This window comes from Humulus lupulus, chromosome 2 (genome assembly GCF_963169125.1).
Source record: "Humulus lupulus chromosome 2, drHumLupu1.1, whole genome shotgun sequence".
In the NCBI taxonomy this organism is placed as follows: Eukaryota; Viridiplantae; Streptophyta; class Magnoliopsida; order Rosales; family Cannabaceae; genus Humulus; species Humulus lupulus.
This window is the reverse complement of record NC_084794.1, coordinates 100803423-100819222: the sequence shown is the minus strand read 5'-3', so window position 1 is coordinate 100819222 and position 15800 is coordinate 100803423. Positions and strand designations below refer to the sequence as shown.

At 41.7% G+C, this 15800-nt stretch overlaps 1 long non-coding RNA gene across 1 annotated transcript; it reads right to left on the bottom strand.

Annotated features, from left to right (window-relative positions):
- Window positions 1-7124: 7124 nt before the first annotated feature.
- On the bottom strand, window positions 7125-14088 carry LOC133816223 (uncharacterized). Its single transcript, XR_009885091.1, has 3 exons — window positions 14071-14088; window positions 7765-7850; window positions 7125-7302 (listed from the first exon to the last, which is right to left on the bottom strand). It is a non-coding gene; the product is annotated as an uncharacterized LOC133816223 (long non-coding RNA).
- Window positions 14089-15800: the final 1712 nt, after the last annotated feature.

The window sequence follows — 15800 nt, the reverse complement described above, 5'->3', positions numbered from 1 at the left end:
ATTCCAAATGAAAGATTTGGTAGAAGCGAGCTATGTTCTGGGCATTAAAATTCTAAGAGATAGAAAGAACAAGCTCCTAGCACTTTCATAAGCAAATTATATTGATAAAGTGCTTGAAAGATTCTCTATGGAGAATTCCAAAAAGGGTCAATTGCCGACCAGACATGGAATTACTCTTTGCAAAGATCAGTGTCCAAAGACACCACAAGAGCAAGAGGATATGAGAAAGTATCCCTATGCATCAGCTGTAGGGAGCCTAATGCATGCAATGTTATGTACTAGACCTGACATATGTTATGCAGTAGGGATTGTCAGTCGTTATCAATCAAATCCAAGTTTGGAACACTGGATTGCGGTGAAACATATTCTCAAGTATCTCAGGAGAACGAGAGACTATATGCTAGTATATTCGGGTAGTGACCTCAAACCTACTAGATACACTGATTCAAATTTTCAATCTGACAAGGATAGTAGAAAGTCTACTTTTGGGTCAATATTCACTCTTGGTGGTGGAGCAGTTGTCTGGAGAAGCATTAAGCAATCCAGTATAGCTTATTCAACCATGGAAGCTGAATACGTAGCAGCTTGTGAAGCAGCTAAGGAAGTAGTTTGGCTGAAAAAGTTCTACACAGATTTGGAAGTAGTTCCAAAAGTGGAGAAACCACTTGTTCTTTACAGTGACAACAGTGGAGCAGTGGCCAATTCCAAAGAACCAAGAAGCCACAAGAGGGGAAAGCATATAGAGCGCAAATACCACTTGGTCAGAGAAATCGTACATAGAGGAGATGTGTCCATTCTGAAAATCGCGTCAGAACACAACCTAGCAGACCTGTTCACGAAGACGCTTCCAGCAAAGCAATTCGAGGGTCATGTACGAAATATGGGATTGAGAGAAATGTCTCACTTGCTTTAAGTACAAGTGGGAGATTGTTAGGAGTGTGTCCTAAAAGCATGTAAAAGACATTTTTTTTTCTGTGAATAAATAAATACAATGGTTTATTATTATTGTTATATTTAGATTGTTAAATTATTGTTTGAATAATTTTGTAAATATCATAAAAATTCCATATTCATTATTGAGGATGTGATCTTGTATTAGTACGAGAGAATTAAGATAACATGAATGAATAAAAATAGTCAACAACAACAAATTAAAGTTATGGAATTCTTTAATTGGAGTTGTAAGTACGGTTTACTGAGTATCATAATGATACAAATAATCTAGATTCGGATTATTGATGTGGTAAGACATCTCGGTAAAAGTGCTTTATATAATATGATTATATATGACAAGGATCGATACGAATTAAAGTCTTTATCCAAAAACCATTTAACAATAAAGACTTGTAATTCATATCATAACTGATAATCATTTATAGATCAACCTAAATCCTGAGTGTTCATGAACTCCTGTTCATGTTTATTAAATCTTTTGATTCATTCGTTAAGGTCTCTTCAAAGAATGAGGCTAATGACTTCTGTTTTGGAGATTTAATATCATGGATGGCTGGGAACATGTATCAATAATAAGGAATCTTGTAGAGTCCCAGAATTTACTCAACTAGTTAGATAGTAGTAGTAGTAGTAGTAGTAGTAGTAGTAGTAGTAGTAGTAGTAGTAGTAGTAGTAGTAGTAGTAGTAGTAGTAGTAATAGCTAGTATTAGTTGTAGTATGTTTATAACTGTGGATTTTGGTTCAGACCGGGAATTAATTGGACACTCATAGTAACACTTGTAGATTTTCTAAGTTTAACCTATAGTTTAAGAATATTAATTTTAACCTAAGGTTTGATTAATATGACTGATATTGATGGTGATATTTATTATATTATAAGGTTTAGATAGACACAATAAGATAGTAGCACTTATCATATGTATGATTATTAAGAAATTATTATTTTAATGATAAAATAAGAGAAATATAAGACTTAGTCTTCACCAAAATCTGATAGGAGGATGACATTTATCACAATTTTATTTATTTGTGGATTAGGTTGATATTTAGATAATTAAATAGATTTTTCGTAACTTTAGGGTACTGTAACTTCCGACTTGCTTTTGACCCAGCTATATTAGGAATTTCGAAAAATAGTATTTCTTAAAAGTTGTAGATAATTTAATGAGCTTTCTAACGATATAAATAGAGTCCAAATCGGAGTTCTACAGCTCCAGATATGTTGATTTTACTGAAGGGGAGTTTAGAGTTACGAGATTTAGGGAGTTAGAAGTTAGGATTCTATTTGTTTTTATTATTTTGAAAATCAAGTTTTGAATCCTTAAATCTCTCTGAAAAATTTGAACAATTCCTAAGCCTTTGGCTGAAGGATATTCAAATATTTTCAATTAAATTTATTATTTTTATTCAAAGCCAAAAAGAAGATTTTTATTCCTAGAACTCTATAAATAGGACCTAGCACCAAGCATTTTTCATTCATTCATCAAGCTAAGTTTAGAGGCTGCAAGTTGCTAGGTTATTGTGAGAGTGTAAACACTTGGGTTGGGAATTATAAGCTTAATCATTATAAGCTTAATAAACACTTGGGAAGTAAGGTTATAGTGTATTTCGGTTTCGAGGTATAGTTCGGTCATAGAAGCATTCAAGGTATTCCTAATTCTAGTTCCTTTCTGTATTGATTCTTATAGTTCTTCTCTACTCAAATCCTAACTCAGTCTTTTCTATTCTTAGGCATCTAAGTTCTTCGAACTTAAGGTTTTCATTGGTAAGTATCGTTTCGATGGTGTAGTTTATTCTTTCCATCTCTTTTCTTTAGTATACTCACCTCTATATTATGGTTTTTAGGAGTGTTCCAAAATCCTGACTTTGTTCTCATCATCCCGGTATATTGGTAAGGAAAATAGGATAGGATTTATGTGCTATATGTTTTATATGTTATCTTATGGTTTTTATGTTATGAAATATGTTATGATATGTATGTTTGTAGACTTGGGCATATGACCCATATGACTAACAAGCCCCAAACAGATTATGGGCATATGACCTGCTTAGCTAGTAGGACCCTACTAATCTAATGGGCATATGACTTGTTTAGTCTATGGGACCCTAAGTAATAATGGCCATTATAGTATGTATGTGATATATGTGTTATGGTATGTTTTTTTTTATATTGCACTATGAATTTTTATGTATATGGCTATATGTTAGATTTTCCTTGCTAGGCATTAGGCTCATTCCTTTTTGTTTATATGTGCAGGAAAATAGGTCTTAGTGGCGGGGAAGGTTCTTGGAAGCTTAGAGAATGTGTATTGAGGCGGAATGGATTCAAAGAGCCGAGAGTTTCGATTCGAGGATGTAGTTTTGTTTTTATGGCTTTTACATGTATTTTTACGCATCTTATTATGTAAATCTCTTTTTAATTATGTCATGTTTTGATTTTAAAACAATGGGATCCCATATCCTAACTTGAATTTTATGTAAGTTTAACTTTTATTTTTACAAGTTTCTTAAATAAAGTTATGGTCTTTTCACTTGTAAGTTTTATTAAGGATTAGTGTTTATGTATAGTTTTCGTTAATGGTCCAAAAGTCTAGAGTAGATGGGTCATTACAAATCTAATCTTTCCTAACGGATCGTATATTAGTTCCCTTAAGGGTTAATTCTGGAACTGAATGATTTTGAGCTCAAATCTATAATTAGATTATAGATTAATTATTCATTAGTGAATTAATGGTACTTAAGGAATAAAAAGTAAATTAGAAAGGTAAAATGGTAATTCTTCCATTCTAATTTATGAACTAATTAATTAGAGGGTTGAACTATTGTAAGATGGTTATATCAATGGACGACTTAAGATAAGATTTTTGTAAAAGTATATCTATAACATAAAGAGTGTAATTCTGAATTTATAGTGGAGAAATATCAAAATTAATAAATTAACTATTATAATTAAAGAGTTTAATTATTTAATTTCAATTTATTGGAGCTTAATGTTATAGGTCCATGGTCCCCAAAATGACTCAAACAAACACTGACAAAGGTAAATACAAAAATGGGCAAAAATGACTTATTTAATAAGTAAAATATTTTTCTAAGTATCAAACATAATTATTGTATAATTATGTGTAATTAATTAATTAAGAATTAATTAATTATTTGATTTAACAAAAATATAATTAATTTTGAATTAATTTATTTTTGGGATTTTTGGTATTTAAATAATAATAAAAATTGGGAAAAATCACATGTCATCACTGGCATGTGGTACACGTGTAGCACAGTGCACAGTCACTGTGCTACATGCATAAGAGACTCAGAACAGTTTCTTGGTTCCACAATTTTAGTTATTTAAATATTAAATAAATAATGAGATATTGGAATATGATTAAAATATTATTATTTAAACAAAAATCGGATAACTGATTAGTGATTTTCAAATTGTTTAAAATAACTAAGATTTTATTTTAATATATTGGATATATTAAATATAGGATATAGAACGTAAATTTTCAGGGATAGAAAAATATCTAGAAATCTCTTTCAGAGAAAGAGAACAGTGATACATACAAAAGTCACTGTTCTTCACAAAACCTAGGTCCGAACTTTATCGGATCTCATGTGTTGAGAACATCTGATAAATAGATTTTGCCTATTATTTTGTATAGCGAGCTCACACTCGTTCTTTGTGTGCTCAGAACATTTTGGAAGATCTTGGTGTGAGATCTCAAGGATTTTTCCATACAAGAAGATAGCAGCAAGGAAGGACCTGAGGTAATTTTTCTATTATTGTCTTTGATTCAATATATATATGCATGTGAAGAAGTAGATCTAGAAATCTTGTGGGATTAAATTAACAATTTGATTATTGTTTAGCTGCGTATAATCTCTTATTTGATCAATAAAAACCAACACTATGACCCATACAACAAATTTTGTGCCAATTCGACAAACGAATAGCCCTTGTGTTAGTACAACATAATTGACATCCCTGGTAACCTTTTGTGCTTAACCCTGATAGATTACCATAAGCTGGGAAATCATTAACAGTCCACAACAAAACAGCTTTTAAGTTAAAGACTTCTTTCTTAAAACCGTCATATGCATCAACACCATTTTCATACAAATCTTTCAAATCATCAATTAATGGTGCCAAATAAACATCTCACTACTACAAAATTGACATGAGACGATGGTTTTAAACCGTCGTATGGACTCTCGTATGGTGGTTCTAATACCGTCGTCCCATGCAATGTCATGCCATGTAAAGCATGAAACGACGGTTTAAATAAAAGCGTCATGTCCTATCGTACATGAGACGATGGTTCCTATACAAACGTTGTCTCTTGTGGTACATAAGACAACAGTGTCTGTGCTAGCGTCATCCACTGTAGTAAATGTGACGACAGTTCCTACTCAAGCGTCATCCTCCTGCAGTACATGAGATGACAATTTATGTGCAAGCATCGTCCCCTGCAATACATAAGATGGCAGTTTTGTGGAGACCGACGTCCCATGTTAAATATGGGAATTTTTTCATTTCACTATTTTCATCCACTATATTCATTCATAATTTATTGTGTAATTACAACATAGTTCAGACGGAATCATCAAGCAGACAAAATCAATAAAATTCAGTATGTTCCAAATCTAATTACAAGATAAAAATATACACTTGGAATAACTATGTAAGTGCTAACTAAAAACTACAATTAGTATATTTTTTTAATTCTAATTTCAAAATTTACTCTAGCTATGACTCATCCGCTCAAGAAACTCTAGTTATAATTTCCAAAGGTAACTCTAGCAAGCCTCTTAGATCCCCCCCCCCCCCCCCCCCCAATCCCAACAGGCTTATGAAAGTAGTCTCTTTGTGTAACACCTCGACTCTGGCCTTGAACTCGACCAAGGTGCTTAGCAGTACCTAACACTTGTGTTAGGATGTCATTTGTTCCGATCTCAATCAATTTGCCCTCTTTTCTTTGCTCAAGCATGTCTTCTTGTACAAAATTTAATCAATTATTTGTTTGTTACTAAAATATAAAACAATTACCAAAAGTCATTTAATGTTTTACAACTTACAATGGCCTCTCCCATGACCTGGTCACGGTCAGTGACACAGTTACCAGAAGAATCTTTCCTGGCCTCCTTCCAGAGTATAGATCGATCTATCTGCTCTGTTGTGCCCCACTTAGCTTGCTGCATATAATAGAATTAGGTCAAATTTAACATCAAATGAAAAAAAAAACATAAAATCAGGCATAATTCGTTCTATATATGTACTTACTAAATCAGCTTCCAATTTAGTATAGCTATAGCGTGAAGTCCTATGAGGGTATTGTAAATGATTACGCCTTTCTTGTTGTAATTTTCTAAAATCTTGAAACTCTCACAAATACCACAAGTAAACACTTCCACTCTCACAAATAAATCACAAGTAATAAAACACCACATTCAAAGAAACACATACTCAACAAAATCATTAATATTCAATCATTATATGCAAATGAAAGAACTCCTCACAGAGTTAGCAATGCGCCACCACCAAAGCTAGAAATTCATATATTTCATACTATACTCGTTTAACATAAGATGATCTATATATGTACTCGAAGCTAGACTTTTGTACATTTGGGGAGGCTTCTTTGTCCTCACTATGTGCAATTAAGTAGACTAAACCAAACCCAAAAACCAAAACAAAACATGAACCAGCTCCCATGTTCTTTGGGGAGGCTTCACTTACTATATATAAAATCTCATGCTTTGATGCAATACGTGAAGTTCATACTGAATAAGACAACTGATATATGAGTTTGAAAAAAGCTCATGATTAAAGGCAATACATTGAACTACTATTATGGCTTCTAAACCAGACAAGCCACAACATTTTACTTTTGAAGGCCTTTAAATGACAAGTAAGGTTAACAAGAAAAATAATAATAAATACACGATAAAAATGCTCAAACATGTGACTTTTGAATGCAAATGGCGCATTTCCTCTCTGCCACGTGTATGTACTTCTTCTATTAGTTTATTGTATTTAATAATTTGATGGCGCCTAATCTCATTATGTTAGCTCTATATATTTTTATATTCATCAAATTTGTATCTATAGCCTTATTGAATGATTTATGGATATAATAGGATTGTAAGCCTAAAGTTTGTGTTGTATTAAATGTTTGAACGAAAACCATTTTGTTTAGAGATTGTAATAGGCCAAACTAGATATATTATTCACTCATTAACGTTGGCTTTGCATCAGCTATTCCAATCCCTTGGGAGTTTCCTCCATGAATCACGTAGTTTTTTATCACATGACTCAATGCCATCCCTTTAAAGAATCCTTTTTGACTGAAAAACCAGTTGATTAAATATTCTTCCAAAGTATAACATAAGACAACTATCACAAAGAATGGAGTAGGCCATATCAATATTTGGACCACCGGTCTCATTAACTAACTGAAAGATAAGCATACTTATGGCAAACAAAATGCCTTCAACAAATATCGTCCTAAAAGCATATCGCCCTTACCCATACCCACAAATGGTAAAGAAAAAGAGGGTTAAATAAATCAATAATATATGTTTCCTGATTTAATATTTTGAACTTAAAACTCCCTTAATTGTCTTTAATAGTCTAATCATCATTAGATTTTGGTCAGAACATTAGTGGAATAGTTTCTATCTCTCTGTTCTTCATTTCTATCACTAGCTCACTTTATTTTTAAAAATGGCTTTGAAGAATGAGAAGACACAAAATTACACATACAGACCACAGATACAAGCTTACAAAAAACAATAGGAGATACTCACCACAAGTCAAGGAATCTATCAACGATTTTTGGAGAACCGTCCTTGAAGAGTTCCACTGTTATATGACCTTTTGGCGTCTTTATCATCTATTGAAAAGGCAGAAGGGATGAGAACATAGTCTTAAATGTTAACAGACCACTAACTAGCTGATTTCCAAACCAAATTAAATCACCAAATATAACAAACTACCAACAATGCATTCAAAGAACAAATCGTAATATTTTACATTGAGACCAGCTCCATAACAATTACTAATTACTCAGAAAAAGGGCAGAAAGGTGTCAAAACCAAAGTTTCCAGCAATAGAGGAAGCTCATTTTCATAGAATTGCACCCTAAATTATAATTCCCATTAAACAAAATTAGAGTTATAGTGTACTGATTAAGAATTTTGTGAAAATTTCTTTCATACAGTTTATCCTGTTGTTATGTCAAATTTGTTAAAACAAGCAAGGATATTTCTGTTAACCTAGGTGTTGACGGTGAGAACTCGTCAACTAAGTTGAGTTGGAAGAAATTATCAAGTTAGGATCGTCAATAAAAAAGCTATAGAAATCAAAGCAATAACTCAAGAATTATGACAGAATAACAATGGAGAAATCAATCAATCTCTCATTAACTCTCAAGCCTTTGCTACAGTAGAACTCCCAACCCCCTTTCAGGTGGTCTTAGAGTTCCTTTTATAGTAGGCTATAATGGCCCTTGGTACTTGGTGGTCCAGAAGACCAAGGGGTACATAAGTACTATGTCAGGGGAGTGGCTTCAGAGGTTGTGGTCGTACATCCAGTACAGGAGCAGGTGTCAGGAGGATGTCTCCACTACTTGTCCGTACCCATGCCAGAGGAGTGGTGGCAGACGTAGTGGTGCAGGTGGTAGTGGTGTCGACTCTGACTCCTGGCTATAGACGTACGGGCTCTAACTCATATCCTTGCATTCCCACTCCTGACGTTCCCACTACTTGTCTGGTAGGGGTACCATATCCGTACTCTGACTTCTTTAGGTTTGCAGGTACATTCCACATTCATGCGTATACCTTGCCACTTGTGAGTATTCTCACCTCCAAGGCCATGGACGCGGGACCATGGGGCCGAGGCCATGGGCGCGAGGCCATGGATCGTGAGGCCATGGGCGCAAGGCCATGGGCATGAGGCCATGGGGCGCGAGGCCATGGGGCCGAGACCATGGGGGCGAGGCCACGGGGCCGAAGGCATGGGCATGAGGCCATGGGGCCGAGACCATGGGGCCGAGACCATGGGGGCGAGGCCATGGGGCCGAACGCATGGGCGCAAGGCCATGGGCATGAGGCCATGGGGCGCGAGGCCATGGGGGTCGAGACCATGGGGGCGAGGCCATGGGGCTGAAGGCATGGGCGCAAGGCCATGGGCACAAGGCCATGGGCATGAGGCCATGGGGCGCGAGGCCATGGGGCCGAGACCATGGGGGAAAGGCCATGGGGCCGAGGGCATGGGTGCAAGGCCATGGGCATGAGGCCATGGGGCGCGAGGCCATGGGGCCGTGACCATGGGGGCGAGGCCATGGGGCCGAAGGCATGGGCGCAAGGCCGTGGGGGAAGGGCAGCCTTGCGTAGCGAGGCCCCTTAGGTCTTTCCGGGCCCTTTCGCTAAGGGCTCCTGTGAGACATGGGTCTCGTGTCGGACAAGATATTAGGCTGCTTTGCTTGCTCAAGGATAATTGAGGGAAACTGTTGACTATGGCTCTGGTCCATTTTTTGGCATTCACACTTGCCCCCCGAGTCTATGAGGAAGTCTTTAGGCTTCCTGGTAGACTCATATTAATGCTACACTCCCTATGCTCTGGTGGTATTGATGGGTGATCCGTGTCCGTTGGTGCACTTTGATTACTTGTAAGGATATATTGACCCTTTGGGTCTTTGCTATCCTTTTATGTGTTTTTCTTATTCTTCTTCTTTTTCTCTCTCTTTTTGTTTTTTTATTTATCATGTTCGAGGTCCTTTGGAACCCACACGAAAGGGGGTTCGTTAGGTCTCTCTTTGGTGCATCTTGATTGTATCTATAAGGATATATTGACCCCTTGGGTTCTAGTTATCCTTTTATATATTTTTGCGCGCGCTTATTATATCTTGCGAGAAGCGTCCTTCTCGTCATTAGGCATAGTACTATTTTTGCAAGCGCCTTCTTTGAAACCCTTTTGCAAGCGTCTTCTTTGAGACCCTTTTCGGAAGCGTCTACTTTGAGACCCTTTTTGATAGCATCTACTTTGGAGACCCTTTTCGGAGGCGTCTACTTTGGAGGCCCTTTTTGGAGGTGTCTACTTCAGAGACCCTCTTTGGAGGTGTCTACTTTGGAGACCCTTTTTGGAGGCATCTACTTTGGAGACCCTTTTTGGAGGTGTCTACTTCAGAGACCCTTTTTGGAGGCATCTACTTTGGAGACCCTTTTTGGAGGTGTCTACTTCGGAGACCCTTTTTGGAGGCATCTACTTTGGAGACCCTTTTTGGAGGTGTCTGCTTTTGAGGTGATTTCCCCTCGGGTGGGGACTTTCATGGCTAGAGGGTCTTCGTTCGATTTCAAACATGGTCAGCGACCCCTCTAGCACGATGCCCCCTCCTATATGGAATCTCCAGACGTATTGGTAGTATGGCCACTGGAGGAAGGTTTGCTTTCTTCGACATGGAAGTTCTTATGGCCCTCTTCCACACGTATGTACTTCTGTGCTCTCTCGAAGAAGTCATCCAAATTCGAAACTTCTCTTTTAAGCATGCTTCCCCATAACTTGCTTCCTGGACGAACTCCGGCTGTAATAGCCATCTTGAGCTCCGCTTTGGTTAAATCTCCCACCTTTGTTGCTTCCATACTGAACCTATGGACGTAGTCCTTCAGACTTTCATCCTCGCCTTGTTTTATGTTAGCGAGGTTAGTAGTTGGCATGACGTAATCACAGGCTGCATGGTGTTGCTGCAGGAATTCATCAGAGAGTTGCTGCCATGATTTGATTGTTCCTGGCCTTAACCTCTTGAACCACTTGTACGCCACTCCTTTAAGCATAACGACGAAGCAATGACACTTTGCCCTGTTGTTGACCCCTCTTAACCTCATCAAGTTATTGAAGGAGTCTAAGTGATATTTTGGGTCTGTAGTACCCTCGTACGGAGTCATGCGAGGTTCTCTGAAGCCAGTGGGCATTCGCTCAGCCTGAATCTCCCTCGTGAAGGGTGAATCACGGTCAATTTCTTCGTCATCCATGTGCCCCCCAAGTGCAATGGTGATCTTGCCTCGAGGGCTTCGCATTTTGGTGTCTAGCCCCCTCCTCTTTTTGCCTAAGGAGTTTCGCGGGGTCTCGGGCTGATCCCTTGCCTTGGTTGTGTCCCTCGGTGGAACCGCGGGGGGTACGTCTCTTACTTCTGACCTCTCCCCATGGAGCTCTTTTCTTAGGCCAGGGGGTGCCTCTTCTGAGGGGACTCCGGTCGCGCTCTTACGACCATCACCTTCCCTCTGCCTTTGCTCCTGGGGACCTTTTGTTGGCCTAGGTCCCCCCTGATACCTTGTTTGGGGGGTTTTACTGGTGGAAAGTTGGGTTCCCCCATCATCTACGGGGACAGTGCTTTCCCATTTTTCATGCTCCTTCCCTTTACGCATAGGAGGGGGTGTGCTCGACTTTCCTCGCAGTAGGTCATTTAGAACCTCTTGCATGTTCTCTATCCGGGTTTCCAGCTTTCGAGTCTTTTTGTGTAACTCTTGAATCTCATCCCTGTAGAGGCGAGTCCTTGAGCCTGAACTTGCTGAGCGTACCTCGGGACCCTTGCTTGGCCCGTGCGCTGATGGACCTGGGTCTTGGTGGCCTGAGCGTGGTGCTACCGGAGGCCGGTGAAGTGAATGCACTGGCAGCTCCAAATGACCTCCGTCGGGCCTGATGGTCGGAGATGAGGCTTCCTTCTCCTCCCTTGGGGGAAGAGACTCCTCCGGTCTGCCTCCATGTTTAGGCGGAGGGGGGTCTTTCTGGGTAGCCCTCCGCTCTACTTCATCCCGGAGAACCTCATCATCTTGCATTTGCCATAGGCGTTTTGAACGTCTTAGCATCTTTCTTTGCTGGGAATGATGGAAGAACGCTGGCTTGATGCTTGTTCTTCCCACAGACGGCGCCAAACTGTTGACGGTGAGAACTCGTCAACTAAGTTGAGTTTGAAGAAATTATCAAGTTAGGATCGTCAATAAAAAAGCTATAGAAATCAAAGCAATAACTCAAGAATTATGACAGAATAACAATGGAGAAATCAATCAATCTCTCATTAACTCTCAAGCCTTTGCTACAGTAGAACTCCCAACCCCCTTTCAGGTGGTCTTAGAGTTCCTTTTATAGTAGGCTCTAATGGCCCTTGGTACATGGTGGTCCAGGAGACCAAGGGGTACATAAGTACTATGTTAGGGGAGTGGCTTCAGAGGTTGTGGTCGTACATCCAGTACAGGAGCAGGTGTCAGGAGGATGTCTCCACTACTTGTCCGTACCCATGCCAGAGGAGTGGTGGCAGACGTAGTGGTGCAGGTGGTAGTGATGTCGACTCTGACTCCTGGCTATAGACGTACGGGCTCTAACTCCTATCCTTGCATTCCAACTCCTGACGTTCCCACTACTTGTCTGGTAGGGGTACCATATCCGTACTCTAACTTCTTTAGGTTTGCAGGTACATTCCACATTCATGCGTATACCTTGCCACTTGTGAGTATTCTCACCTCCAAGGCCATGGGCGCGAGGCCATGGAGCGTGAGGCCATGGGCGCAAGGCCATGGGCATGAGGCCATGGGGCGCGAGGCCATGGGGCCGAGACCATGGGGGCGAGGCCATGGGGCCGAGACCATGGGGGCGAGGCCATGGGGCCGAGACCATGGGGGCGAGACCATGGGGGCGAGGCCATGGGGCTGAAGGCATGGGCGCAAGGCCATGGGCACAAGGCCATGGGCATGAGGCCATGGGGCCGAGACCATGGGGGCGAGGCCATGGGGCCGAGGGCATGGGCGCAAGGCCATGGGCATGAGGCCATGGGGCGCGAGACCATGGGGGCGAGGCCACGGGGCCGAAGGCATGGGCATGAGGCCATGGGGCCGAGACCATGGGGGCGAGGCCATGGGGCCGAAGGCATGGGCGCAAGGCCATGGGCATGAGGCCATGGGGCGCGAGGCCATGGGGCCAAGACCATGGGGGCGAGGCCATGGGGCCGAAGGCATGGGCGCAAGGCCATGGGCACAAGGCCATGGGCATGAGGCCATGGGGCGCGAGGCCATGGGACCGAGACCATGGGGGCGAGGCCATGGGGCCGAGGCCATGGGCGCAAGGCCATGGGCATGAGGCCATGGGGCGCGAGGCCATGGGGCCGAGACCATGGGGGCGAGGCCATGGGGCCAAGACCATGGGAGCGAGGCCATGGGGGCGAGGCCATGGGGCCAAGACCATGGGAGCGAGGCCATGGGGCCGAAGGCATGGGTGCAAGGCCATGGGGCGCGAGGCCATGGGGCCGAAGGCATGGGCGCAAGGCCGTGGGGGAAGGGCAGCCTTGCGTAGCGAGGCCCCTTAGGTCTTTCTGGGCCCTTTCGCTAAGGGCTCCTGTGAGACATGGGTCTCGTGTCGGACAAGATATTAGGCTGCTTTGCTTGCTCAAGGCTAATTGAGGGAAACTGTTGACTATGGCTCTGGTCCATTTTTTGGCATTCACACTAGGCATCACCCAGGTGTTTAGACAGCCATCTAACCTGCCGCAAGTCCACGACACATGCATAACTATTATGTAGCAACTAGCAAGTATAATTCACACTTTCATGCAACATAACAAAGACAAAGTAGATATAGATAAAAGCTTAAAACCTTTAATAAACTAGACAACCAAAAAAGGTAAAGCCGGTAATCTTTTCTAGCATCAAAAATGGTAAAGCTACTCTGTCACTCAATACAATTCGAAAGTAGGTAAACGGTAAAAAAAATAAAATAGCAGACTGAGAGACTTACAACAAAACCAGGTATATCATACTTCTTTGGCTCTGAAAAGCTATCACTCTCATACTTCTTAGAAGAAGAAAAGGCATCATAGTTCTACACCAAAAAAGGTATCAAGCTCTAAACACCTCTAAAGGACTAGCTCTTTACCAACTAATATATCCAACTAATGTTTCAAACAAACAAAGAAATAGAAAAGTGAAATTGTAGTTTACAATCATTGACGACATTGTAAAGTGTGTAGTTAGTTATTATCGAATGCAATCTTTATTTAGTGCTTACTATTGTTTGAAACAAAACACAATCTGTATTCACAGAGGATAAAGAAAAAGTGGAAATCTTACTTCACTGTTGTCAATCACTGTACGCCCTAAATATCCACGAGTTATTAGCGAGCTGGAAAAGGGCATAATTCAATCTGCCACGTGGAAACCGTCTACCCGGAGCTACTGTTACGAGTCTCCACCTCTTTAGCCCGAGCTAATCAAAGGGTTAGCAAGTATGCTCGAAGGCATCGGGTCAGCAGTATGGATATCATGAGCTATCGCTACATCAAGCTCGAGGTGCGGCATAGATCTGGCACCCCCGACCATTTGTGAAGTCAACCACGCAATGTAAACGTGCGCATATCAGACATCACGTGTATACTCCATTCCTGAATTCTCGAACACGCAGCATAAACGTGTGTGTTCAGGCACCCCATGACTGGTTTGGGCCATGCGGCCCATTATCCCACTTACCTATTGATTAGACAACACTTCATTGTCAGGTTTTAAGAATTAATCATAAGTGTCACATTGGTGACATGATGGGTAAGAAGGTCACGGGATGACCCCCTTTACCAACACCCAGATATCCTCTCCCTATAAATATGGAGACCCTGGACGTTGCAAGGGGTTGGCGTTTTGATTGTAAAGAAACATCCTGTAAGGAATACTCGAGAGATATCAATAATATTGACTGGTGGACTAGAGGGATTTTAACCTTCGAACCACCTAAAAGGAAAGGAGTGATAACCTTCCCACCATACTAATTTTGCCAGTTTGGAATATAAATATTTACATATTACGGTTCACTATTTAGCACTAATCCATCCCGTTTATTCGTATAAATATCTGTTGGCGAAGAACCGCGTCAACAGTTTGGTGCTTTCATTGAGAGGATTTAGATTGGTGCTATTGCAGAAACCTAACCATGGTGGTTACTCATTCGAGGCATGGTAATGAAGCGGATCAACGTGATGGGCAGGAGGCCCACCATGCCGCCATATCTGATGAACAAAATCCTGAGGTTCAGCAGCGACCGGGAAAGCAGCCAATGGGCCAGGGCAGCACCGGAAGTTTGGCTCCCCAGCCGCCAAATCTGAACCCGGATTTCTACACAGCGATAGAGATGGAAAACGCACAGTTGAGAAGTCAGCTGTCAAAAGCAAACAAGCAAATCGAAGTTACCCCCTCTTACAACCGACGCTAACGTTGGAAAGAGGCATAGTGGGACTCATAAGTCCCGCCGGGATAACCAGTCTAGGCCCAGCCGATCGGTCAGAACCTCGACTCCGAGCTCTACTCCCACGTCACACCACCACCAGGAAACTGTGTTTGAGGAATTTCCTAGGGCCGATCAGCAATTCAGCCGATCGGTCCAGACCTCAACTCCTAGCTCAATTCCACCCTCGAACGCACCCAGGAGGGCCCGAGCAGCTCGAGGAGGAGATCCGGGGAGGGCTCGCGAAGACAGCCTGCCCCAGCCAGCCGTCCTGCACCACGGTCAGACTGTCGAGCACAGGACGCATGGAATGGTAGAGTGGAGCGGCCGTGACCTAGCTTGATCCACCCAGACTGGACTAGGATCGCGTCACCAGTCAGGCATCCCCCATCCCCAATAAGATACCCGTCTCCTCCCCGTCTAGTCCGAGACATTCCGACTCATGGGAGCAGTAGGAGAAATCCTCCTTCCGCCGGTCCTTCCTATCGCAACCGAGCGCACGGGGAAATCTCGGGTCCTCACCCTCAGCGGCGGGCTCCTAGTTTTTCAAACGGGAGTTACTGAACCGGGAGTCATCGAAGTGGCATGT